The following is a 25,933-nucleotide window of genomic DNA, read 5'->3' as shown; positions in this document are numbered from 1 at the left end:
AGTAATCTATCTAAATAACATTATGAAATTAATCTAGAATAGAAACTTATAGTTTGGATAATGCATTGGTTTTTAATTTGTATTTATGTTGAATTATTCTAGCCAGACTTCCAAATGAACAAATACACCCAGAAACTTGATCGCAACAACTCATACAAAGCGTCCCTCTCGATACACGTAACTAATTGACTAAGGAACATAAAAATAATTTACACCGTCTTAAAATGATATTTTGGTTTGTTCAGAGTTACGTCCCCTTTTGTCCCATCTAAAGTGAACGAAAGTTAAACGAAACTGGCAGCCATCTTGTTATCAACTTATAAACTCGTGTTTTTTAAATATTTTAATTAAAAAAAATATTGTTTAATGCATTGGGCACATACAAGAAAGAGAAATTGTGTTGATTTGTAAGACGAAGACATCATAAAAAACTCATTCTTTTTTTTTTTTTTTTTTTTTTTCAACAACAAAAAAATATTGTTTTGGTTTTTAATTTCTTTTTCATTTTTTCTGCATTCAATTTCTTCAAATGAAAGGTAAGAATTTTTCTCTAAAAAAAATGATGTTTTATTATTATTTCACCCCCCCTCCCAATAACAATTGCGACATTTTGCCTGACTTGGTTTGAAAAAAGTATGAATCCCCGATTTTTAAACGTACGTTTGTTGCTTACTTGATGTATGTAGACAACAAACAAATATTATCAAATACTCTTGTACTTACTAGGTACGTGCACTAATACGGCTGAAATTGATGGAGGGGGGGGGGCATAGTTTCGAAAGTCGACTTATATATATATATATATATATATATATATATTTTATAGGTTTCCGATTACTTTTTTGATTGTGTTTGAAAGATTAAAGCCTAAAATTAATCTCTAAAATGGAAAAAGAAAAGAAAAGATTTTTTACACGTGAAGAAAAAAAAAGTTATAATGAAAAATGGTTTCACGGCAGTGGCGGAAAGTAAAAGTTAAGCTAAATGTTGAAGTTAAAGAAATTCATTGTAAAAAATCCCTTGAAACATAAATATTAGTTTTCTGGGACTATTTTAAAGATGTTTTATCGTTATTTCCATGGCAAATACTCGTCTGAACTCCAATCTCTGGTCCCCCCTCGCCAATCTTTCACGAAAAACACCCGTCTAGCTGAATCCACTGTGAAAAATTTCCCCCACTCTTTATCTGTGCCTAGATCAAAACGTGGATTCCATGAACAAAGCTTCCTTCTTAGAACTGCACGCCTGTGGAACTCTGTTCCGTATGCCTGCTTCCCACCGGACTACAACTTGGATGTCTTCAAGTCCAACGTTAACAAATTCCTAATGAACCGCCCCCTTAAGTAAACAATTTCAAATCTCCACACTAACGTACTGTACTTGCAATAACCCTTACCCTGAGTGGCTTCCGGGCCTTGATAAGTGGTGACCTCCATGTAAAAAAAAAAAATATAAATAATTAGTAACGTAAAGTCTTATGATATTGAATTAAATAAAAATATATTGTTTGTATAAAAATAGCTTAACTCGCAAAAGCAAATGTTTTTGGTTCGGCTTTGCACAATCAAAACAAATGAAAAGGCGTCGCTCATAAGTTCTACAGACTCCTTCAGTCTTTGACAGACTATGAATACCCAAAAAGGGGTGCCTGCGCATGAAATTTTTGTGGCAAGAGTTGCGCAATCACCAACCACACCTTTCTTGAGTTGACATTGTTGAATATCAGTGGCAAGTGGAGGTTCAGGACGACTGGCAACAATGTGGAGATAAGCAGAAAGCATATACAGCGCCTAGAATTCCCAAATAAGTTCTAAGGAAGCTCAAAAATGTTAGAAAGTCAATATTATTAAAAAATTTATAGAGAAATTGAAACATTATTATACCTTAATTTCTTTACTTTTGAAGATCATAAAAATATTCATTAATTTAGGTAATCCTATCTGTTGTAATAAAAAGTACATACATATTTAATTAGAATATTTAGAGGTACGTCTATGGATTGTAATACAAATCCGAATATTTTACTTTTTTACATGATGACTCGATTTATTCTGAAACGTGGTGCAACAATTAATTAAATGAATTCACTTTAAAATAAAATAAAAGTGCATTTAAGTGTAAAATCACTGACAAATTTATTTATTGAAAAAATTAGCAAAATCAATCTGGTAGGATGCAAATCTTGTCTATTTCTATTTTGTTTTTTTATTACAATTTTGCCCATCCATATTTGTCTAAATTAATCATTAATAAGATAATACCATTATTTAAATTATTTTTTCTTAATGATCCTAAATCTCTAATTTTTCAATTTTTTTTATTTTCTGGATTATAAAATAGATTTCTTATGCTGATGTTCACACCATCATGCACACAAAGAAAAATAGAATATTATATTTGAAATTTTTGTGAGAATTGTTATTGAAATCACATGAAATATTTTTCTTGATGAAAATATTGAATAAATAATGCCTTACCAATGATAATATCGATAATTTGAGTAATTAATTTTTCTTCAAGTTATATTGATTTCATTAACACATACTTTAATTTTGGTGATGTTCTTGAAATATTAAAACAACTTTTCATACTTTTGTGCTTTTGCCACCGTGCTATTTTTAAATATTTTTTTCAGGTTAAATTCAAGCTTTATGATCTCTTTTTTTTAAATCAAATTGTTAGGTGGGAGTACAGAATAATTACAAAATACCCTCCCCTCCTCATGTTAAGTATGGCTTTCAAAATAATAACATTATTTCAGCACGGTGACAAAAGTGCACAAGTACCCAACATTTTTTAATCGTTAACATCTACAATGGTTTATTTTTATAAAAAAGTAAACAGAAATTCATGCATATTTTTTAGAACTTCAAACTAACTTTAGCAAAAGCATTTTTGTTTACAAAAAATAATACATTTTTACTTAAATTTAAAACAAATAATGGATTCATTATATTCTGTGAATGTTAATAAATACTGAAAATTTCATTAAAATTAGTTGATTTCCTGAATTTTGATGAATTTTTAAATGAAGGGAGTGGTCAAATGTTTATGCATTTTAGGGATTGGCCATTCATTTTGCACATACCTAGTACTTACCTGGATAAGGTTTGTGTGTTTTAACTTATCGTAAAGCATATTTTTTTATTTGAAACACTAGGTGTATCAGAATTTTGAGGGAATTTTTGACACCCCCAACACGAAACTTCGAATAAAATATAAAAATCTCATAATTTCTCTTTTAAAAGTGGGTTGTTTATTTTCTTTATGGAATATGCTTCCAAAATAAACTATTAAAGTTGTTTAAAAATAATATAAATATTATTTTAAAAAAACAAACAAACAGTATTTACAAAGTGCCGGGGCGCCTTCATGCAGCCATTTTTTTGTTTTTTTACGTAATGAAATCAATTGAATTTTACGAGTTAATTTTTTTTTCAATTTTTAAACTTTAAAAATCTATCAAAATTTTTCTATTGGTTCTATTTTTAGAATATTTTCAGGGTCAATGTGAAATTTTATGCTCTTTCCAATAAACCAAATATAATATTTTAGAAAAACGTTTTTTTTTAATTCACCCCCCCATTTTGAAATGTCTATTAAAATTTTAATAATTAATTTATGTACCAAAGTTTTATATATCACAAATTGAAGATAAAAGATCAATAAATAATATATTGTAATTAAAACAACAAAAAAAGAAGTGTTTTTGGAAATTTACCTGTAAAGTTCTAAGTGTAAAACCTTTTTTTTAAAACCACGTTGATTTTTTTTAATTGGAAGTTTATATTGTCCAGTAAGTAATGGACGATGACGATAATTTTTTCTATTTCATTCAATGTTTTGCTTTTAATACAACGTTCTAATAAATCGATCGATAAATATAACTACTCAACAATTTTAGACCAAATATCGCAAATTTACCTTTTTTTAAATTTAGCTTTTTAAAATAATTTTAAAAAGGTCAACTGCTTTAAAAACGTCGAACTTTGCACAATTTAGCCTAAAAAGTCAAGTTCTAAAATGGATGATCGATACTAGAAGGTTGTATTATAAACTAAGCAGCCCTACAAATATTTAAATATTGACTTTTTCTTTTTTTTCATAATCTTTTAAACTAGTGTCCATAAGATAATAATCTGCTAAAAAAAATTTAAAAATAGATGAAAATAAAAAAATAGGGGCAAGATTCTTCAGGTCTGCATCTTTTTTTTTTTATTCAGATGAAATAATGTGTGATGTTATTTCGAGCATGATTTAACAACACAGGTGAAAACTTGAATTGTGTCGTTTCTCAGTTCTAATAAAATCTTTGCTGTGACTACACATATTGAATCAAAATCTGATTCATGAAAATAGTTCTAGCCAGATTCTCACATTAAAAACGTGTTGAATTAATTTGGCCAAAGGGGAAAATTTCTCACCTGTATTAGCAGAAACCTCATAGAACTTGAAGCCTCTTGCTGTTTACCTATAATGGGATCATGGATTATTTCCACTCAGAAATATATTTGGACATTACTGTGCTTTCTACTTGTTATGATAATTATATCGTGATTCTTCAAGATATGAACTTCCTTCTTTCTTCAGTCTAGAAGAACTTTATCATTATACTTTATTAAGGAACTTTACTCAAGGATGATATATCTGCCTGCCAAGAACTCAATTGAACTTTTCAGCTTCCTGCCATGAGAAAGCGCCAAACTGCAAATCTTTCAACTCACCACAGTTGAAGAAAAGAACCTGAGTGGCCTCTGCAAAATCTGGAAGCCTGCTTAAACTCACAATCGTTTTTGCAATACTGAAACTTGAATGTTGCAACATTTAAAGTGAGTATTCTAGTTTGCAAATTCTCGAGCTTTTAGGATTCTTTTAGCGTGACGAAATAAATTTTCCACATCTTATGTTAGCCATACTTTTTTTTCTAACATAAAACTCACCACTACTTGTTTTTCAAAGCAAATAGCGCTTTAAAATAGTTTAAAACAAAACAAACTTATTGAGGTAGGCAGAAAAGTAACCTATCTTGCTTTGGCAAAATTTATTTGTTATATGTTTCTGACTATTTTTTCATTTTGTTGTCTATATTGCAGTATACGTGAATATTTTACTTATATTCGTATTCCATTTTTTAAATTTATTTTTAAATAAGTCATTCTTTTTATTTCAATCTCCCTAAAATGTCAATTTTTTCATTCTGGCTGGCCTAATTTAAAACAACAATCTAATCTCTGATTTTTAGTTTGTTAGTTTAATTTTCAATTTTTAGAGATTAATGGTCAGACATTTTCTACATTTCCAATGGTGTATTTCAAGGAAAGCAAGAGAGTGGGGGTAAGTTTGCCATACAGAATTGGTTGCACAATTCTTCCACATTAAAACTTATGACAATACTTGATAATTTGATAGATGTTATTTTAATTTGTAATTTTCTACTGGATCAGTATTTTGGAATTTTATACTAATTTCGACATGACACATAAGTACATAATAGTTTTTTTTTTTTTACTTGAAATGCATTTGTCCAAAACTCTAGAATACTAAACAAGCACCAAAAATAATTTAATATTAATCCAACAAAAATTGCAATTTTCTCGTTTTGGTTGACTTGATTAAAAATTATATATAAATCTCCGATTTAAAAAAATTTCTACCCTGCAAAACTAAAAAAAATAAAATAAAAGAATTTTATTTCGCATAGATATTTTGATTTGGGAGAAAAATATCTTAATTCATTTTAGTATAATTTATGTAATTTCTAAAAACCTAAAACAGAAGTATTACCAACCTTAAAATAAATGCGTAATAATTTAATAAAACAATGTGTTGTTAGGTTTCCTGTCTTTGTTGTTAAGAAAACTAGACTGTTCCAAAGTATCCATCAGGAAATAAAAACATTTTTTATTTGGTTTTATTATGTATGCATATATTATATATGAGTTATGGACCCTTTTTTTTTTAATCGTGTTGCTGTTCTAGTGGAGATAATTTATTTCGATTTTCTACTTGCATTTTGTAACAGTAGATTTCGAACATGTTTTTTAGAATTTAAAAAAATAAAAATCCATTCAAACAGCCTGAAGCAACCGGATGTATATAATATTTTAAAATAGATATTAGCAATTGTTTTTGTATCTACCGGTACTAGTGTTTGATGCTTACAAATTTATCAGTGCTGGTCAGGAGATTCAAACTTTGTCAAGAAAGTCACTTTTGACTTTGCCGGCTAGCATTTTTCCTCCAGGCCACCAGCAATTACTACATGAATGGAAGGAAATTAATTACTTATAAATGCTATGTCAGTGGGCGATCATTGTAAGCAGTTAGAGTATTTAATGATTGTGACATCAAAATGCTGTCTTTGTGCTAATGTCTGTTTTTAATTCCTCAAAGAAGGCTTAACTTTAATTTCTTAATGATAATATTTTAAAATAAATATTAACAACTATATATCTAATGACACTAATGTTTCATGCTTATGCAATCATCAGTGTAGGAAGTGATAATTACTGCTGGCCAGGAGATTCAAACCCAGTCAACAAAGCCACCCTTGACTTTGCATACTAGCATACTTCCTCTAGGCCACCAGTAACTAAGATGAAACAGAAGGAAATAAAGTACTTATAAACGCTATGTTGGCAGACATTCACAGTAAACAATCGGAGAGTATTTAGTGACTGCAAACTTAAAATGTTGCATATATATATATATATATATATATATATATATATATATATATATATTATTTCAAGGTCTCAAACTAACCAATGAGAAATGTCAGGCAGATAGATTCTGTTTCAGCAAACAGCAATTCTTCCTCTATTGTCAGAAACATCGCTTACTTATGTGATGACTAATATGTCTAAAATTAAGAAGGTGTACTTATATTTAGAAATGCTAAGAGGAAATATTTTTTAAAAAATGTTAAAAGGAACATGTTTTCAAAAATAATCAAAATATCCTATTTTAAAATGTATGTGAAATGTTTTAATTAAAAAATGAGTTGTTAGCTTTCGTGTCTCCACCATTGCGGAAGTGTTCAAAAGTATTCATCATCAATCAACCACATTTTATTTTGCTTTATTATATATGCATATATAATAGGAAGGTGAAACAATCGGATGAAATATTAAACAAAACATATTACAAATAAACTAAACAGAAACATATCCTGTCAGCTTCCTTACAGATTTTTTTTTATTTTCCTCTTGTCATGTGAATATAAAAAATCACAACTCTATTTGTCATGATTTATAGTAAAGATTTGAACCCATTTTAATTTTTAATATTTTCATTTACTTGTCCTCTTATGAGTTCAGAGTTAGGTCAGTTTTTGAAATGTGAACAATATAGCTCTCCAAAAAGAAACACACTGGATTTGGACGGGAATAAAATTTTCCTCACTCTAGAAGACGTTCTACTTCATTGATTGAGGACAGAAAAGACTAAGCACTTCATCAAACAGATACTACACTTTAGATTTCAATGTTGATTATTTTTACACCTTTCAAAAGAGAGTAGAGGTAAAAAAAAGTGTAAATTTAAAAAGTAAATGTCTTAATTTAAAAATGTTTAAAATCATTTGTTTTTAAATTAACAATCATAAAATAGATGAGTTATGGCCCTTACTTTGTTAGAATTAAACAACATAAACTAAAGATGGGTCTGATTTCTTGGATTATATTTAAAAAAGAATAATTTTAAAACGTACAGAATATTCAGTTTAAGGCTAAATTTGAAATACATGAGAAATTTTATTGTGAGAATGAAACAACCATTGCTACATTGTTTATGATGCAAATAAAATTAAATAAATCAATGAACAGTTTGTTTTAATAACATTTAAAATAAATTCCCAACACATAAATTTTAATTGAATATGATTAAGATAAATTTGTAGATGAGAATCTTCAGTCTAAAAATATGAGATTCTACTTTTGCAAAACATTAAAAAAAAACAATTTTAGAATTATGAGTGAGGGATCAATTTAATATTAAACTGATTACATATTTTGAAGCCATTCTATAAAGAGATAGAATTTTTAGTCCAATAACCAAAGAAGAGATAAATTGTTTTTATTAAAAAGTGAAGCCATATGTCTCCTGCTCAGCAGCAACTCCCATCAACTATACTCTCATAAAACCCCTTCCTAATTCTAAACATACTTTTACATCCTTTTGTTCTCGTCATGTCACACTTTAATTATAACCACACCCAAAAATCAAAATATATGGATCTCTATTGCACAGACTTTTGTCATATTTTAATAACTACCACACTTTATTGTTTTAATAACTGTTATATACTGGAGTATATAAGGAATATATATATATATATATATATATATATATATATATATATATATATATATATATATATGTGTGTGCGTGTGTGTGTGTGTTTGTTGTAGTAATAAGTCTTAAATGTGCTAATATGTAATTTGTCTAGTGTAAATATTTATGCTAGTCTTAGCCATGTCATGATCTCTAATTGACTAGTATTCTCTATTGTGTGTTGATGTGTGTATACATATATTAACATAACAGATACATAGAGGACATTGCAAAGGTTGCTGCAAAGAAGGTTGGTTCTCTCTATCGAGCTAGAAGACTACTCACACCTGAGAGTATCCTGTACCTTTACAAAGCCACCATTCGCCCATGCATGGAGTTTTGTTGCCACATCTGGGCTGGTGCATCTACCACTAGCCTCTTCCTCTTGAATAGGGCCCAAAAAAAGAGTTGTCAATCTAATCGGTCCCACTTTATCAACTAAACTTCAGCCCCTGTCCCATCACCGCAATGTTGCATCACTGTGCCTGTTTTACAAGTATTTTAATGGAATGTGTTCTGATGAACTTGTTGTACTTGTACCCCCCTCAACGTATATATCCCTGACAAACCCGCTTAGCAATAAGATCTCACCCCTTCACTGTTGATGTCCCTAAATGCCAGAAAGCTTTCTATTTTAATAGTTTCTTCCCTTGAACAGCTAGACTTTGGAATTCTTTTCCTGCTACCTACTTCCCTGGCTGTACTGATATGCAGAAGTTTAAATGCAACATAAACAAATATCTTGTTAATCTTTCCTAGACATGGCCCCAAATAGTAGCCCCTTACATCCAAGTGGCGATATGCTTTGTAAGGGGTGAACATGAGTAAAAAAAAAAAACAGAAAAAAACTTATATTATATGATAATGATATCATATTAACTTATATTAAAATAGGGTGTAAACAAGGAACGAGCGTCATTGTTGGTTGGAACACCAGCAAAAACACATACCTCCAATCTTCCTTCCATGCATCGTGAAATTAAAGGTGCTTTTTTTCCGAAAATGAAAATGCCCAGACAGGAATTATATTTTGATAGAATCATTTATTCCTTGCTGGGTCCCTTTTCAAAGTTTGCATGCAACATTTTGCTAAGTTGCCCTTATCCTGACTTACACAGGCGTCCTATCTAAAAGCCCTGTCCATCTGCTAACGCATTGCATATCAAACTGCTTTCCCTCATAACTAAAACTCTATATCTCAAAATCTATATTTTCCATTATGTCATCACTACACATAGCCCAAAGATCCTTGCTGGTTTTTTGCCATGTCACTTTGTTTACAATATGGTTAGCTTAATTCCATTTATCAAATTAACATCAAGTTAACATTCCAGAGAACTATTAAATATAAATATTTCAACTTAACATCACTTTTCACACTGATAACATACTTCTATCTAACAATTATACTTTTACCAATCATAATAATCGACTATTATGCGTTCATCATAATAATCGACCATTTTCATACTTTCCAGTTTTTTCTGGTAGACTAACAGCATAACATAACTACCACATCTTGTCGTTTCAATAACTACTACATCTTGCTTAACAATCCTTTGTCTGCCTCAATAAACCTATTTCCTCTTCTTTTGTTGTTCTATAGTATCACAGGAAGTTTACATGCTGAAAAGTTAGTAATAAAAATAAAGTTGTTACTTTTTATTCAATATCTTTCAAAGTACAACAAAGTACAGTTATCAAATCATTCTATAACTCTCAAGCTCATCCCGCAAACAAACTTCTCACTTGAACTTGGGAATCTATATGAAATTGTGGGTGGTACAGTTTTTTTTAACCCATAGAGAGTTTTGCTTTCATCCCATCAACCATGACTGGGTAGAAGCTTTAAGTAATTCATAACTGTATTCTTAATTTTACCTACACTCGAGATGGAACCTTCAACCTCTATAAGAGTGCCACTTAGAACTGAATTTTACGTAATACTTAATCTGTTACACCGCAGGTCCTTGTCATGGCTGACAAGCAAGTCTTAACGTCAGAAGTCACCTTTGGTTAAGGTTTAGAAAGTTATTATTTGAGTGGAAAATGTCTTAATGTCCCAGTTCATCTCCAGTAGAAGATGTCATAGTGTCTCTCACTCTCTTAGTTTGGGCAAGATTTCAAAGAGAGATGTGTCTGGCAGCTTTTCTCAAGAATGAGAAGGGGCAGTGCACACATGTTGCAAATGTAGCAAGATGAACTATGTGATTTATACCTATTTTCCTCTTTCTATTGTTCAAAGAATCAAACATGTTTCCATGTATCCTAAATCGATATTAAAAATGAATGATGACGACATGCATTTGTAAAGGATTTGTACAATTACTGACAAAAAAGATTTTTTTAAATCATTTGTTGAAAAAGGATTTATATGAGGTATTTTCATAGTACCAGTTGAAAGACTCTTTTTAGTTGTATGTATTGCTTCGTTGTCAGATAGTTTCAGTGTATAAGTACTGGTATAAGTTTATCCTTTTTCTCTTTTATTTAAAATACAGATTATGTTGTTGATTCTTTTTTGAATTTGAGTTATTTGTTGCCAGATTTGTTGTGTTGTAGGTATCCCTTTTATGAATTCGAATAACTCGTCACAAAACGTTGACTAAGAAAGACTCAAATACAGATACAGTTTTAAAAAAGGTATTTCTATTTACAAGGCAGAATACATTGAGAACGAAAGTTGTAATACTTAGGAGCAATATGGTGTATTACATGATACACAGTGTTCACATATTTATGCCATTCAATAACATTTATATAAATGATTTATGTTTCGTTTGACAGATATTTTATTTAGTGATTCCTGTTTTTGTATTTTTCTTTTTTATTTATTTCTCATGTATTTATATATTAGCGCTATTAGCGTATTTAGTATTAATCAGTTTAAATATTTTTATGTAATTTTATTGGTGTTCATTTATTTTATTTGTTTATATTCATATTTATTTATATAATTTATTCATATATTTTTAACTTTTATTATTTTATATATATATATATATATATATATATATATATATATATATATATATATATATATATTTTAAAGCCAAAGACAATGCGGGGAAAGACCGGGATTATGAAAGTAAAGAAAGAAAAACAAACAAATGTAGACGGGTGTGCTTGAGTAGAGGAGTGTCTAGCCTTTATTCGTCTATCTTTCCTCACCTCAATGTATGATTATTTATAACCAAGTTGCTGGTATGTCCGGTGTATGTAATGAAGCCCCTTGTCCGCATAATAATAACAACAATAACAATCATAATAATAATAATAATAACAATAGCAATAACAGTAATAATAATGATAATAAATTATACAATATTGTGTAAAATAAAGGAAAAATAATATATATATATATATATATATATATATATATATATATATATATAACCAAAGCTTACAACAGAAATAATAAAAAAATAAATAAGTAAAATAAAATTACCCCCAACTGACCCTGCCCTGTTTCTGCAATCCAGTTGCGTTGCTTTCCGCCATCTTGAATCCACTTTTGTCTTTGGAAAAAGAGAGGTCCCTTTCTCTCAAAATTAATGAAAGTTCCATACCACCCACGGACTTTACATACACCGGACATACCAGCAACTTGGTTATAAATAATCATACATTGAGGTGAGGAAGGATAGACGAATAAAGGCTAGACACTCCTCTACTCAAGCACACCCGTTTACATTTGTTTGTTTTTCTTTCTTTACTTTCATAATCCTGGCCTTTCCCGCATTGTCTTTGGCTTAAAAAAAAAATTCTATATATTTCTTTACCAACAATGCTTCAAGCAAACTACTACCTACTCATATATATATATATATACATGTGTATATATATATAAATATATATATATATATATATATATAGAATAAAATACATTAAAGTATATGTGACAGAATATATAAAGAGGGATGTAAAAAAGGTTATGGAGAGGAAATAGTTATATAATGAACAGTTAAGCTCGAGTTTTTTGGCTATTTGTTTTTGGGTAGATATTGTAAATATGTGCCCTTGTGGATTAGTTCGATATCTAGGTTCTCACTATGAATGAATTTGCAGATGGTAGTGGAGATTCTATTGCTGTGTAAAGGTAGTTTAAGGAAGCAGGTGTCAGAAAATGTATGGTATCTCTGACTTTTTCTATTGTTAAGGTTGGATATGGAAAAAAGGTAGCCATTGATAGTGTTCAATGGAAAGAAATCCAAACAGCAAAACTACTCCCACTTGGTTATACATATATAGAGAGAAAAACATGTCTCTAAAACATGTTCTTAATTTTCTATGCCTTACTTGTGATTAACTTAGAATATACCCATCACCTATATATGTATCTGAACTTGTGACAAGCACATCCCATGCATGCATGCACACACATAAATATATTAAAACCGGTGATGATTCAACCCTATGTATATTGTAACAACATTATCATTTTCTGAAGAAATAAAAAATAGAACCATAAGAACAGCTGATATTAATACAAGAAAATAGTCAAGATCATTTTTCTTATCAGATGAGAGCCAGCTCACAACTGGGATCTAGAGCACTAGAAATGATGTCTTATGTACCTGAAATGAAATAACCATATGTGTCAGGCATGTACATCAAATGTTTTGCATGATTTAAAAGATATATTATGTATCATATCTTTTATGTATCATATCTTTTATGTATCATATCTTTTATGTATTATATCTTTCATGTATCATATCTTTCATGTATCATATCTTTTATGTATCATATCTTTCATGTATCATATCTTTCATGTATCATATCTTTTATGTATCATATCTTTTATGTATCATATCTTTCATGTATCATATCTTTTATGTATTATATCTTTTATGTATCATATCTTTTATGTATCATATCTTTTATGTATCATATCTTTCATGTATCATATCTTTTATGTATCATATCTTTTATGTATCATATCTTTTATGTATCATATCTTGGATGTATCATATCTTTTATGTATTATATCTTTTATGTATCATATCTTTTATGTATCATATCTTTCATGTATCATATCTTTTATGTATCATATCTTTTATGTATCATATCTTTCATGTATCATATTGTAGCAACACTGTTCTATGCTTGTTGCCTTATTCAGAAGTGAAGAATCGAAGAATGCTCAGATAAAAATAGACATACATAAATAACAAGAATACCCTCAAGATTATGCATCATTATATTTCTTCATTTACAATAATACCATTTATAACTGGAATTCATAAAGATCAAACGTCGGGTCTTACTTTATAGCATAAAAGTTATAAATTATCAATATATTTCCTTTTAATTTTACTATTACTATCATCAATTTGATTAAAATAATATTTCTTTCATATATAATCCAATTTCTTTCATATATAATTCAATTTCTAATTTAAACTTTATCTCCTGCCTTTTGCTTATCTAGTGCATTCAGTCAAATTGTCAGAATTAACAAATATGATTATGCATTAAAGTGTAAATAGTAATATTGAAATTTGATTAAACGTTCATTTATTTCTTAACTTGTATTAATTTTTTGATTTACATGTATTTTTGGTCTTGTCACATGGTCACATAATAAATTGACCCAAACCATTATGTACTTTATGACAAATCAAATTCATACTAGAAAATCATGAGAAAAATTGTTTAATTATACATTAGTCTCCTTTTGCAATATCATGGTTCTGCATTTGTGACATACCTAAATAATATTATATATAAACTATTTTCTCCTGACCCTTGATGAGTTCTGTCAAATAGTAATTATAATAATTCAATGGTTAATTAACATTTTTTCTTGAATTTTATTCATTTTTTTCTTTTACAGATTTTTCTAGAAAACATTTGATGAACTTAAGCAGATCTTCATTTTTGTAGCAATTTACAATAAATGACAGATTTTGTTATATGAGAAAATGAAATATGATTTTTCCTGGAATTCCCTCAAGTAAAATTTCTGAAATAATGAAATCTCACATTCTGAATGCAGAAATGTTCAAGCAAACCTCCATTGTTGTGTATTTTTTGTTTAAGTAAATTATCACTGATCATTGTAAGATAAAGAAGTCAGGAGGAATCTTTACTGGGTAGAAAGAATATTTTGAAAACTTTGTTTCTTCATTTTCAATCAACTTTGTACAAAACAGATGTAAAAAGCAAAACAGAAGAAACCAAGAACCATATTACAGTTTCAATTTGACTCATAAATTATCTCTGAAATAAGATATGAATGCACAGATAAGAAGCAATTCATATTCTTGTGAAGTATGTGGACTTTCTGTAACAAGTAAATCAGATCTTTTGATACATATACGAACACATACTGGAGAAAAACCATATTCTTGTGAAGTGTGTGGCTCGTCTTTTTCAAGGAAATCATATTTAGTCGAACATATACGAATACATACTGGAGAAAAACCTTATTCTTGTGAAACATGTGGACTTTCTTTGATAAGAAAATCAGATCTTGCTGTTCATATGCGCACACACACCGGAGAAAAGTTATATACTTGTGAAATATGTGGGCTTTCTGTAAGAAGCGAATCACAACTTGCTGTGCACACACGAACACATACTAATGAAAAGCCGTATGCTTGTGATGTTTGTGGACTTTGTTTTACAAGAAAATCAGATCTTCCTAGACACAGACAAACGCACACTGGCGAAAAGCCACATTCTTGTGAAATATGTGGATCTTCTTTTTCAAGGAAATCACATTTGGTTCAGCATACACGAATACATACTGGAGAAAAACCGTACATTTGTCAAATATGTGATTTAGGCTTTAATAAGAATTCACATTTGGTTGAACATTCACGAACACACTCTGGATTAAAGCCATTTACTTGTAAAATATGTGGATATTCTTGTAGTCATAGATCAAGTTTAGTTAAACATACACGCACACACACTGGAGAGAAACCATATTCTTGTGAAGTGTGTGACTTACATTTTTCTAGTAAATCAAGTTTAGTTTCACATAAACGAACACACACGGGTGAAAAACCATATGCTTGTAAAATCTGCAAATATTGTTGCGCTACCAAATCCAGTTTATTTGCACACATGCAAAGACATTCTGGTGAAAAGCGATTTTCTTGTGAAGTATGTGGCTCTTCTTTTTTTACGCAATCAAAGTTAGTGGAACATATTAGAAGACACACTGGTGAAAAGCCATATTCTTGTGAAGTGTGTGACTTTTCTTGTACTATAAAATCAAATTTAACAGTACATATGCGAATACACACTGTCGATAAGCCATATTCTTGTAATATATGTTCCTCTTCTTTTCCTAGTAAAATAAAGTTAATTAAACATATGCAAACACATACCAGTGAAAAATCATGTTCTTGTAAAGTGTGTGGATATTCTTGCACTAAAATATCGAGTTTAGTTTTACATATGCGGAAGCACACTGGAGAAAAGTCAATTTCTTGTGAAGTATGTGGTTCTTCTTTTTCTATGAAATCAAATTTAGATGGACACATGCGAACACATGCTATAGAAATACCATATTCTTGTAATGTCTGTGAATATTCTTGTACTCAGCGAACAAATTTACTTAGTCATATGCAAAAGCATACAGGGCTATCGTCGGGTGACTGAGGTCATTATGTTTATCAGGGTAATTTGGCATGAAGATATGTTATTTTAAAGTAAAATTTGACTGAATATTCAAAATATATCATTCACAGCTGAAATAAGATCTTTGTGTGACTAAGCCATACTGACTTATACAATGAAAGGTGCACTTTCTCCAAGCACAAAGCTAGATACTCGACCAGATTAGATGAATTCATCTCCGGTGAAACCAAGAGATTGCAAGAAAAATCCACCATAACAGTTAACAGTTAATATCGTTCATATCTTTACTAACTCAATATTAACGAAGTAAAAGAGTTTAATGGGACAATCGAATATGTATTACCTATAAAAATCAAGTGATAGCCTCAAGAATGAGCCGCTTTAATTGTGAACACTTCTACTGGAGGAAACACAATATTCTTGTGAATATTGTAAATATTCTTGTAAAAATCAAATTTAAAGGAACATGCAAACCCACATTGGCAAAAGAGAGTTTAATTACCTACTGGCGAGTTGAATTAACTACTAAACACCTTCACGTGTCTTTGTTCTATCTATAGAACAATTTGTCAGGACAACCTGACATGAGAATGATGTACCCGCAAGTAAACCCTGACCAAATATTAAAAATAACTATTAAAAATTCAAATAAATCTCCTAAACACAGCTAGACACTAGCTCATATGAGGAATGATGCACCTTCTAGTGATGTTACCTCAATTAATATCACTTAGCTGAATACTCTATTGGACGAGATTAATTCTTGTCCTGGAATCCAGTAAAACTAATAAGATAGTGAGATTTTTTTAATTATATTTAACTATTCAATTAAGGAAGGAGAAAATTAATGTTTGTCTCTTCCATACTAATTGAACATTTGATAGGTAAAGAACATTTCTACATTTCTGAAGTTTGGAGATGAGGATTATTCATATTATTTGGATTCATCAGACTACTGTTCTCATCTTGAGTGTGATTTTCACAACATTTTGGTCGGTGTAACCCCCGACCTTCAAGTGTTTCTTGTCCACAAGGATTCATGGTGCAGTAGTTAGAGTATTTAGAAAATTCAATTGTAAAAGTGATATTCTCCTGAAAGTTGAAGATTCAATTCTCAGTGTGGGTGAACAAAAAATACAATTGCGAATTGCTTAAGACCTCCATTCAGTCATGGCGGATGAAACAAGAGCTATCCCCATGAAGTAAATAAAGGGTTGCATTTATAATTCTGTCCAAATTCCCGAGTTCAGCAGGATACACCTGAAAAGGGTCGGAGGTTACATCGATCAAAACTTGAAGATCACACTCAACATAAGAACAATAGTCTGATGAATCCAAATAATACAATAGTCTGATGAATCCAAATAATACAAAATTCTTTAGTTGAACACACAAATAACTATGTACTTTGTATAGCTCCAAATACAGACATTCGATTTCTGAGAATATACTGAAGTAAAATTAAAGCAAAAAGCCATATTTATGTGAAGCTGGAAAAATATCTGTTTGTACATAAAATAATTTATGTATTAGTGTTATTATTACCTTATGAATCTGTTTGATGGGATTCCTTACCTTAAAAACTTTCTGTCAATAAAAACGTTTCATTTTTTTTTAATTTAAAGTAACAGTCCCTTTTTAATGTAAAGGGAATTTTTGCCTTTTCTTCAAAAGGAAAGTTGTAACTTTCATTGTTGTAGGGTTGATCAGTATTTTGAATATCTGTATATCATACAAAAATCAGGGTTCACATGCCCACACCTTCAAAAAAAAAATTGGATCTAATTTAGAATTAATGTAATAAAATCATGAAATACATTGTATTGCCAAATAATCTATAAGAGCTCAGTCCCCTTCTCTCCGTTAGCCAACTGCAAAACTGGTCAACCACATGCCAAAACAGATGATAATGATGTGCCACAAGGAGAAAAAAACAGCCAAGTTGACACGTGAGTAGTAACAAAAGATGATTATGTTGTGCATTATTGCCATTTTAAATCTATTTAGTGTGAGTTATCCCGCTTAAAGTTAGCTTTCGTTGAATGCTACATTGAAACATGGGGAATCTGATGAAGATAATAAAAATGTATGAAATTCTTTAGATAGCTGTGCATGTTTGAAGAAAAACAAAAACTGCAGAAATAGAAATTCTTTCAGAAGAATGCATTTCACGAATTACTAAAGGTCGATGAGAGCCAAGTTTTTACCTTGTAAGACATTCATAGTAGAAACTCGTTTTATTATCGAAAAATATTTTCCATTCTTCCTCCAAGTGCCTAGCATCAAGTGGAATTTTAATAGACGAACCTTTATAGCAACTGCCTGTCTGTGGAACTACAACTGGTGATTACAACGAGAACGTTTTCACATTATATCCTTACAAATTCTCAAACCGCCTTATACATTTACAATGAACAATGTTTAGTACTCCCATAGTTTTCCTCATTTTTTTTATTGTTTTTAAAAATTGTTTTATTCATATGTAGAAAATAAATATTTAAAAAATGTTATGCTTGTGAATCTTTTAATCAGAAATGAACTTAAGAAAAGACATTTAAAAGTTTGTGAATCTCTTTTTTTACATTAATCAATCATAACTTTAAACTTTGTACTTTGTTAAAATTTTGGTGGTATTTCTTCATCTTGATCCAGAGAGAAGACCTTTTAAAGTTTGTAACCCTTTTTTTACATGAATTAAATTTAATTATATGCAATTAGCTGATTGTTTTGGAAAAAAAAAGATAGTTTTTATCAATCAAACTTTAGGTATGCATATGTATATTTTCTCTGACACCTAAGATCGCCATGGGCATGGAATATGTGCCTACATTAAGGATGGCTTCCCGTGTGGCAGGGATATTTCTAGAGAAGATCCTAATTTACCCTATATGTGTTTCAGGGTTGCACATGCTAACACCACTGCATTTATATTTGCCCTCTATAGGCCCCACAACAGCGGAGTTACTATCTTTAAGAGCATATCTGAGAAAATAGACCACATACTGTCTTCACATCCCTCGGCTAACATCCACGTCTATGGTGACTTCACCGTCCATAACGTTGAATGGCTGACCCATTCAAATAAGACAGATGATGAGGGGAGGTTTTGTCATGATTTTGCCATTGCTTATGACCTCACTCAGATTGTTCACAAACCCACCCGTGTGCCCGATACACCCGGTCAATATGCAAGCCTCTTAGACCTTTTTCTCTCAACTTCCCGTGAGCTATGTTCATGTTCCGTTCATTCTCCTCTAGGATCCTCCGACCACTCCGTCATATCAGTTAAGATAAAAACGAAATGTAAGAAGCCCCCAGATGTACCCCTCCACCGTACTGTATACCGATACTCTATGGCTGACTGGGATAGCTTCCGTACATTCATATCTGATTTACCTCTGCACTCCATGTTTAAAAAGGAAGTGTCCTCTATAGTATCAGATCTGACCGAATGGTTAATTGTAGGCATAGACCAATTCATACCATCTAAAAAATTCCAACAAAAACCTAACAGCCAGCCATGGTTCTCCCCAGAATGCTCTGCTGCTATGGCGCACAGAAATCACTTTTTCCATAGCTACCAACGTAATAGATGCACTGAGACTAAAGCTGCTTTCAGGTCTGCCAGCAACCACTGTAAAAGAGTAATAAAAAATGCAAGAGAGCTATATGCCCAGTCTGTTAAATCCAAGATAGCTGATCAGCGGCTTGGTTCCCACCAGTTTTGGCAAATAACAAATAGGATCCTAAACAGAAGTGTGCGTTCTATCCCAACCATTATCAATGGACCAGAGGTCATCTCGTCAGCGTCAGACAAGGCCAAACTATTTGCAAAGAACTTTGCAGCTAATTCTACCCTATGCGACGAAGGCCATCAACTCCCCATATTTCCTCCTATAACACAGAACAAGCTAGGTAACATATAAATATCCGTGCATGAGGTCGCCAAGCTAATAAAGAACCTAGATTTCAGTAAAGCAACTGGCCCTGATGGTATCCCAATTATAGTGTTAAAAAAGCTTCAACCAGAACTTGCTCCCATACTTATGAAACTATTTAAGCGCTGCCTTAAGGAGAAGTGCTTTCCGACTCCCTGGAAGACCTCATCAGTTTGCCCTGTATTTAAGAATTCAGGTGATAAGTCATCTCCCTCTCAGTACAGTCCTATAAGTCTCCCGTGTGTTATGGGTAAGTGGCTGGAATCCATATTAAATAGAGAAATAGTCAACCACCTCAGCAGGAATAACCTTCTTAGTGACACACAATATGGTTTCCGCTCTACAAGATCTACCGCAGATGTGCTGACGGTTATATCCCACAGGATTAGTGAATCTCTTGACAAAGGCTTCCTTTCTAGGGCAATTGCTCTTGACATATCTAAGACCTTCGACAAGGTATGGCATAAGGGTCTACTTCACAAGATTTCCAGCTACGGTATAACTGGAAATGTTTTCTCAATCATTAAATCATTTCTCTCCGATAGGCTCATAAGAGTAGTGGTAGATGGACAAAAATCGGAGGCCTGCAATATAAATGCTGGAGTCCCTCAGGGGTCAATCCTGGGCCCGACTCTCTTCCTGATCTACATCAATGACCTCCCTAAACACATACTTAAATCATTCGTTGACATCTATGCTGATGACACGACCATCTATGGCAACACATCAAAGGCTGTAAATGACAAAGTTCTCTCTGATTCTCTCTCCTCTGATCTCGAGCGCATGGTTCAGTGGGGGAAGATGTGGCTGGTTACCTTTAATGCATCCAAAACCAAACTCCTATCCTTACATCATCAACGCTCTGATCCTCAGCTGGCATCAATTGTGATGGATGGCTCTCGTCTGGGCGGGGCCCCGTGTTTTGACAAGCTTCTGGGTTTGACCTTTACTCCTGATCTGAAATGGAACACGTACATCAAGTCTGTTGCCAAGGTCGCTGGAAAGATGGTGGGATCCTTCTACCACTCTAGAAGATATCTCATTACTGATGCAATTCTCTATCTATATAAAAGCCAAGTACGTCCAAGGATGGAATACTGTTGCCATATCTGGGCAGGAGCTGCTAAAAACAGCCTATCCTGCCTTGACAGAGTACAAAATAGACTTCGTGGCATAGTGGGAGATGCCCTTTTCTCTACCCTGCAACCTCTCTCCCACAGAAGAGACGTTGCGAGGCTATCCTTGTTTTATCGTTATTTCCATGGCAGGTGCTCGTCTGAACTCCAATCTCTGGTCCCCCCTCGCCAATCTTTCACAAAAAACACCCGTCTAGCTGAATCCACTGTGAAAAATTTCCCCCACTCTATATCTGTGCCTAAATCAAAATGCGGATTCCATGAACAAAGCTTCTTTCTTAGAACTGCACACCTGTGGAACTCTTTTCCGTCTGCCTGCTTCCCTCCTGACTACAACTTGGATGTCTTCAAGTCCAATGTTAACAAATTCCTAATGAACCGCCCCCTTAAGTAAACACTTCATCAAATCTCCACACTAACGTAATGTACTTGCAATAACCCTTATCCCTGAGTGGCTTCCGGGCCTTGATAAGTGGTGATCACTGTGTAAAAAAATAAAAACAAAACAAAACAAAAAAAATATGCATATGTAATCACTTAACCATTATTTAATAAACCTTAAAACATAGAAAATGCATATGAATGGGCAAGCCATGCAGATTTTAAAGGAAACAAAAGTAACGGAAATTCTTTCAGAAGAATTCATTTAAATGGCAATGACTATACCCTATAAATGCTGATTACCACGAAGTGCTGCAGAAACAAAATGAGACGTTTTTAATTCCATAATTCAAAATTTTAGTTCTATAAACAAACATTGTTAACGTCAAGGGTGTGAGTTCATATAGAAATGTTGATTTAATTTGAATAAAATAAAATACGCATCAAGTGGCGCTTGAAAGCCAAATCACAATGTAATAGGAAAATAAACATATTTTACTTGTTTGAAATTTATAACAAATATATTTCTGAGGTATGCTCCATCTTCAGTGTATTGTTTTGTTTCTTTTTTTTCTTTTTTCTTGCCATGTTGTAAAGTGGGAGAAAGAAAAGTCTGTAAAGAGCCATGCGTTGTATCTCAGCAATTGTATTTTGAAATGTTTGAACTGTGTGTAGACAACCCGAGAATAATGTCAAGGGTGTGAGTTCATATAGAAACGTTGATTTAATTTGAATAAAATAAATATGGATCAAATGCGCTTGAAAGCCAAATCACAACGTAATATTAGGTAAATAAACAAATATTGTACTTGTTTACAAACAGACCTTTCTTTCTCCAACTTTACAATATGGCAAGGAAGGAGGAAAGAAAAAAAGAAACAAAACAACACACCAAAGATGGAGTATATCTCTGAAATATATTTGTTATGAATTTAAAACAAAATATTTGTTTATTTTCTTAATATTACGTTGTGATTTGGCTTTTAAGCGCACTTGATGCATATTTTATTTTACACATTGTTTAGTCTAATATAAGACAATAGACTCTTTAAACAAAGATCAACAACAGTCTATACACTGACTCATCAGAGAAATGGTTTACCTTCCCCTAATGTTAATTCAAGTTATATCATAGAACTGGATACTTCCCCATACTAGATGAATTTTTGTCCTAACAGAACACTCCTTTATAAGAAAATAAACTCTTTCAATAAACAACAACAAACACACATGCATTTTTAAATATGACAAACCCTTCCATACTGAGATGGATAACTTCATTTGTCTTCAACAAATTCATTGTTTACTCGGATATGAGAAGAAAACATGTACACATATGCATTTTCTTTCTCTAATTTAGCTGAAATTTTTATAAACCCATCTTCTTTACAAGGACTTCCTGTCTAAAGAACACCTTGCAGTTGGAATTCCTTCTTTGCCGATTAAAACTTTGCCATTTGTACATCCTGTTTTCTTTTTCTTTTTTTTTTTTTATTTTATTTTATTTTTTTGCATTTTCACCCCAAATAAGACACCATGCCACATTTATGTAAGGGCTACTATATGAGACATAATTTGCAGGGATATTATGTAGGGAGTTAAACAGCAGAATGTCTGTTTACATTACACTTGAACTTCTGCATGTCAATACAGTAAAGGAAGCAGGAACTCGAAAATGAATTTTTTTTTTTTTTACAAAGGAGTCACCACTTATCAAGACCCGGAAGCCATTCGAGGATAATGGTTAATTGGTATACATAAGTAGTAGAAATTTTGTAAATTGGATTACTTAGGGGGATGGTTCATCAAGATCTTGTTTACGTTTGTGTCATTATCGAGGATGTCAATAGATTGAATAAGACATAACGACAGATCAGCTTCTATAAAAATGGCGTCTTTATTTACATCTCACAAACCTGAGTACACCGGTAAGGGGGCGTAACTCCAGCCGGTGAAAATTCTTGTTCAGTCCCTCATGCAACAACGTTGGACTTGAAGACAAATTGTAGTCAGCTGGAAAGCAGGCAAATTGAACAGAGTTCCACAGCCGTGCAGTTCCAAGAAAGAAGCTTTGTTCATAGAATCTCCGTTTAGGTTTCGCCCAGATAAAGAGTGTATGAAATTACTGATAGTAGTTTTGGTTAGACGAGTGTTTTTTGTGAAAGTTTGACGAGGGGAGACCATAGATTGAAGCTCAGATAAGCACTTGTCATGAAAATAACGATAAAGCAGAGACAAGCTCGCAACATCTCTTCTATGGGAAAGAGGTTGCAGGGAAAAGAAAAGGGCATCCACACTAAGCTACGAAGTCTGTTTTGAACTCTGTCAAGGCAGAATAAGCTGCTTCTAGCAGCTCCTGCCCAGATGTGGCAACAGTACTTTATCATTAGCCATACATGACTTTTATATAGGTAGAGAACTGCATGTAATATCGTCAGCATAAATGTCAACGAGTGATCTTAGGATGTAATTTGGAAAATCATTGATGTAGATCAGGAAGAGAGTTGGACTCAGGATGGACTCCTGAGGAACGCCAGCACTAATAGTATTTCTGCCCATCAACTACTACTCTTATGAATCTATCCGACAAAAATGATTTGATAATTAAGAAAACATTTCCAGCTATACCATAGCTGGATATCTTATGAAGTAGACTTTTATGCCATACCCTATCAAAGGCCTTTGATATGTCAAGAGCAATTGCCCTAGAAAGGAAGACTCCATCAAGAGATTCACTAATTCTATGAGATATAACCGTCAACACATCTGGTGTAGATATAGCAGAATGGAAACCGTATTGTATGTCACGAGGATTATTTTTACTGAGGTGGTTGACTACTTCTCTATTTAACACAGATTCCAGCAACTTACTCATGATGCACAAGAGGCTAATTGGTCTATATTTAGAGGAAGATGACCGATTACTAGAATTCTTAAATACAGCACATACTGATGAGGTTTTCCAGGGTGTTGGGAAGCAATTCTCCTTAAGACAACGCCTAAACAGCTTTGTAAGTATGAGAGCTAGTTCTGGTTGAACCTTTTTCAGCAATATGGGAGCTAGTTCTGGCTGAAGCTTTTTCAGCACTATAATTGGAATGTCGTCAGGACCAGTTGCTTTACTGGAATCAAGATTTCCAAAGTCTAGCAGTCTCATTGAAGAAACTATCAGAAAGGAAAGCTTAGTATTGGCAGCATTGAATATAACCATCCATCTTTACAAATTCTTGTACAAAATTACCCCATAAATAATAAGTTCATACCATTAATCAATGGTATGAACCCAGTTTTCCTCGTTTTCTTATTGTGTTGATAAATTGTTTTATTATGCATATTCAAAAAAAAAAAATTGACCGATTCTTTTATATTAATCAAATTTAATAAAAGTTATATGCTTGCAAATCTTTTAGTTGTACATATGCAAATATTCTCAAGATAGGCCATAAAGTTTGTAATTCTTTGCCATCCATCAAATTTAGTTGTACATACGTAATCACACTATTGCCTTTAGACATTAGTATTTCTTGAAGGATAACTGACCGCATTCTAGAGAGAAGACATATTTTCTTAAATTTGTAACTTTATGTCAATCTAATTTTAATGAATATATGTTATTAGATTGTTATGTTTTGAAAAAGATATTTAAAAAAAATATCAATTAAACTTCACTCATGCAATCAGATTATTGTCCTAATTTTCTCAAACTATGCATTAGGTTAGAGGCTAATTAAATGCATAGTATTTTAATTTTAGCAACGTGTCGAATGTTATCTTCCTAGTGGTCTATTGTATCTGGTTTATCAGTGTATACTTGAGACTTTACATATACGCAAAGATAATAATCTAATGGGATAATCAGATTATACAGGGTGGAATGTTAAGTTGTCGCCCTAAAGAAAACGTTACAGCTTTATTTTTAAACTTATTGGAAAAATGAATTCAGGGAACTTGATTATGTAGTAGAGCTGATATTTATTCAATGTAGCCGCCTTCAGCCTCAATCACTGCCTCGATATAGGTCCGGAACTGGAAGCATGCCTTTTCTATAGGTGCTGATGGGAGCTCAGCAGATGGCAGAGATCAGCCTGGCTTTGGTGTTGTGGGAGGTCATATTATTGATGTTCTCGACGTATGACCAAATGAAGGAGGGGTCAGTGAGAAGGGTTTGTAGCACTACTGAAGCCAAGCCTAGGTCTCTTTGAAATTGTTGGCCAGCGCAGGGTCCTGCTACCACAACCAGGGCATGCCAGTGGCCACCTGATTGCACCAGGGGATTGTGGCGGACTGGTGGATATATTATATATATATCCCCCAGTCGTACAAAATAGGAAAAATGAATTGAGTTGAGAAACAAACAACGCGTTTATTGAAATAAATGAACTAGAATTTATTTCATGAAGAAACAAATAAAAGAAAGGGTATGGCACGTGTTTAGTTTGGCGTGCATCTCTCGCTGTTAACTGGTGAGAAGGAAAGTCTATTGTTGTAGAGAGAGAGAGTGAGAAAGTCAATCCAGGCTATGGAGAGAGGAAGTGTGTAAGGTGTACT

General features: G+C 32.1%; 1 long non-coding RNA gene across 1 annotated transcript; it reads left to right on the top strand.

Annotated features, from left to right (window-relative positions):
* Positions 1-211: 211 nt before the first annotated feature.
* On the top strand, positions 212-18,450 carry LOC145291141 (uncharacterized). The gene is made up of 3 exons (XR_013869336.1): positions 212-536; positions 4,624-4,829; positions 14,174-18,450. It is a non-coding gene; the product is annotated as an uncharacterized LOC145291141 (long non-coding RNA).
* Positions 18,451-25,933: the final 7,483 nt, after the last annotated feature.

The sequence above is a fragment of the Euprymna scolopes genome, chromosome 12 (genome assembly GCF_053919585.1).
Source record: "Euprymna scolopes isolate OS-2025 chromosome 12, ASM5391958v1, whole genome shotgun sequence".
NCBI classification, from domain to species: Eukaryota; Metazoa; Mollusca; class Cephalopoda; order Sepiida; family Sepiolidae; genus Euprymna; species Euprymna scolopes.
Note: the sequence above shows the minus strand (reverse complement) of the source record. Positions and strands in the feature narration are given on the sequence as shown.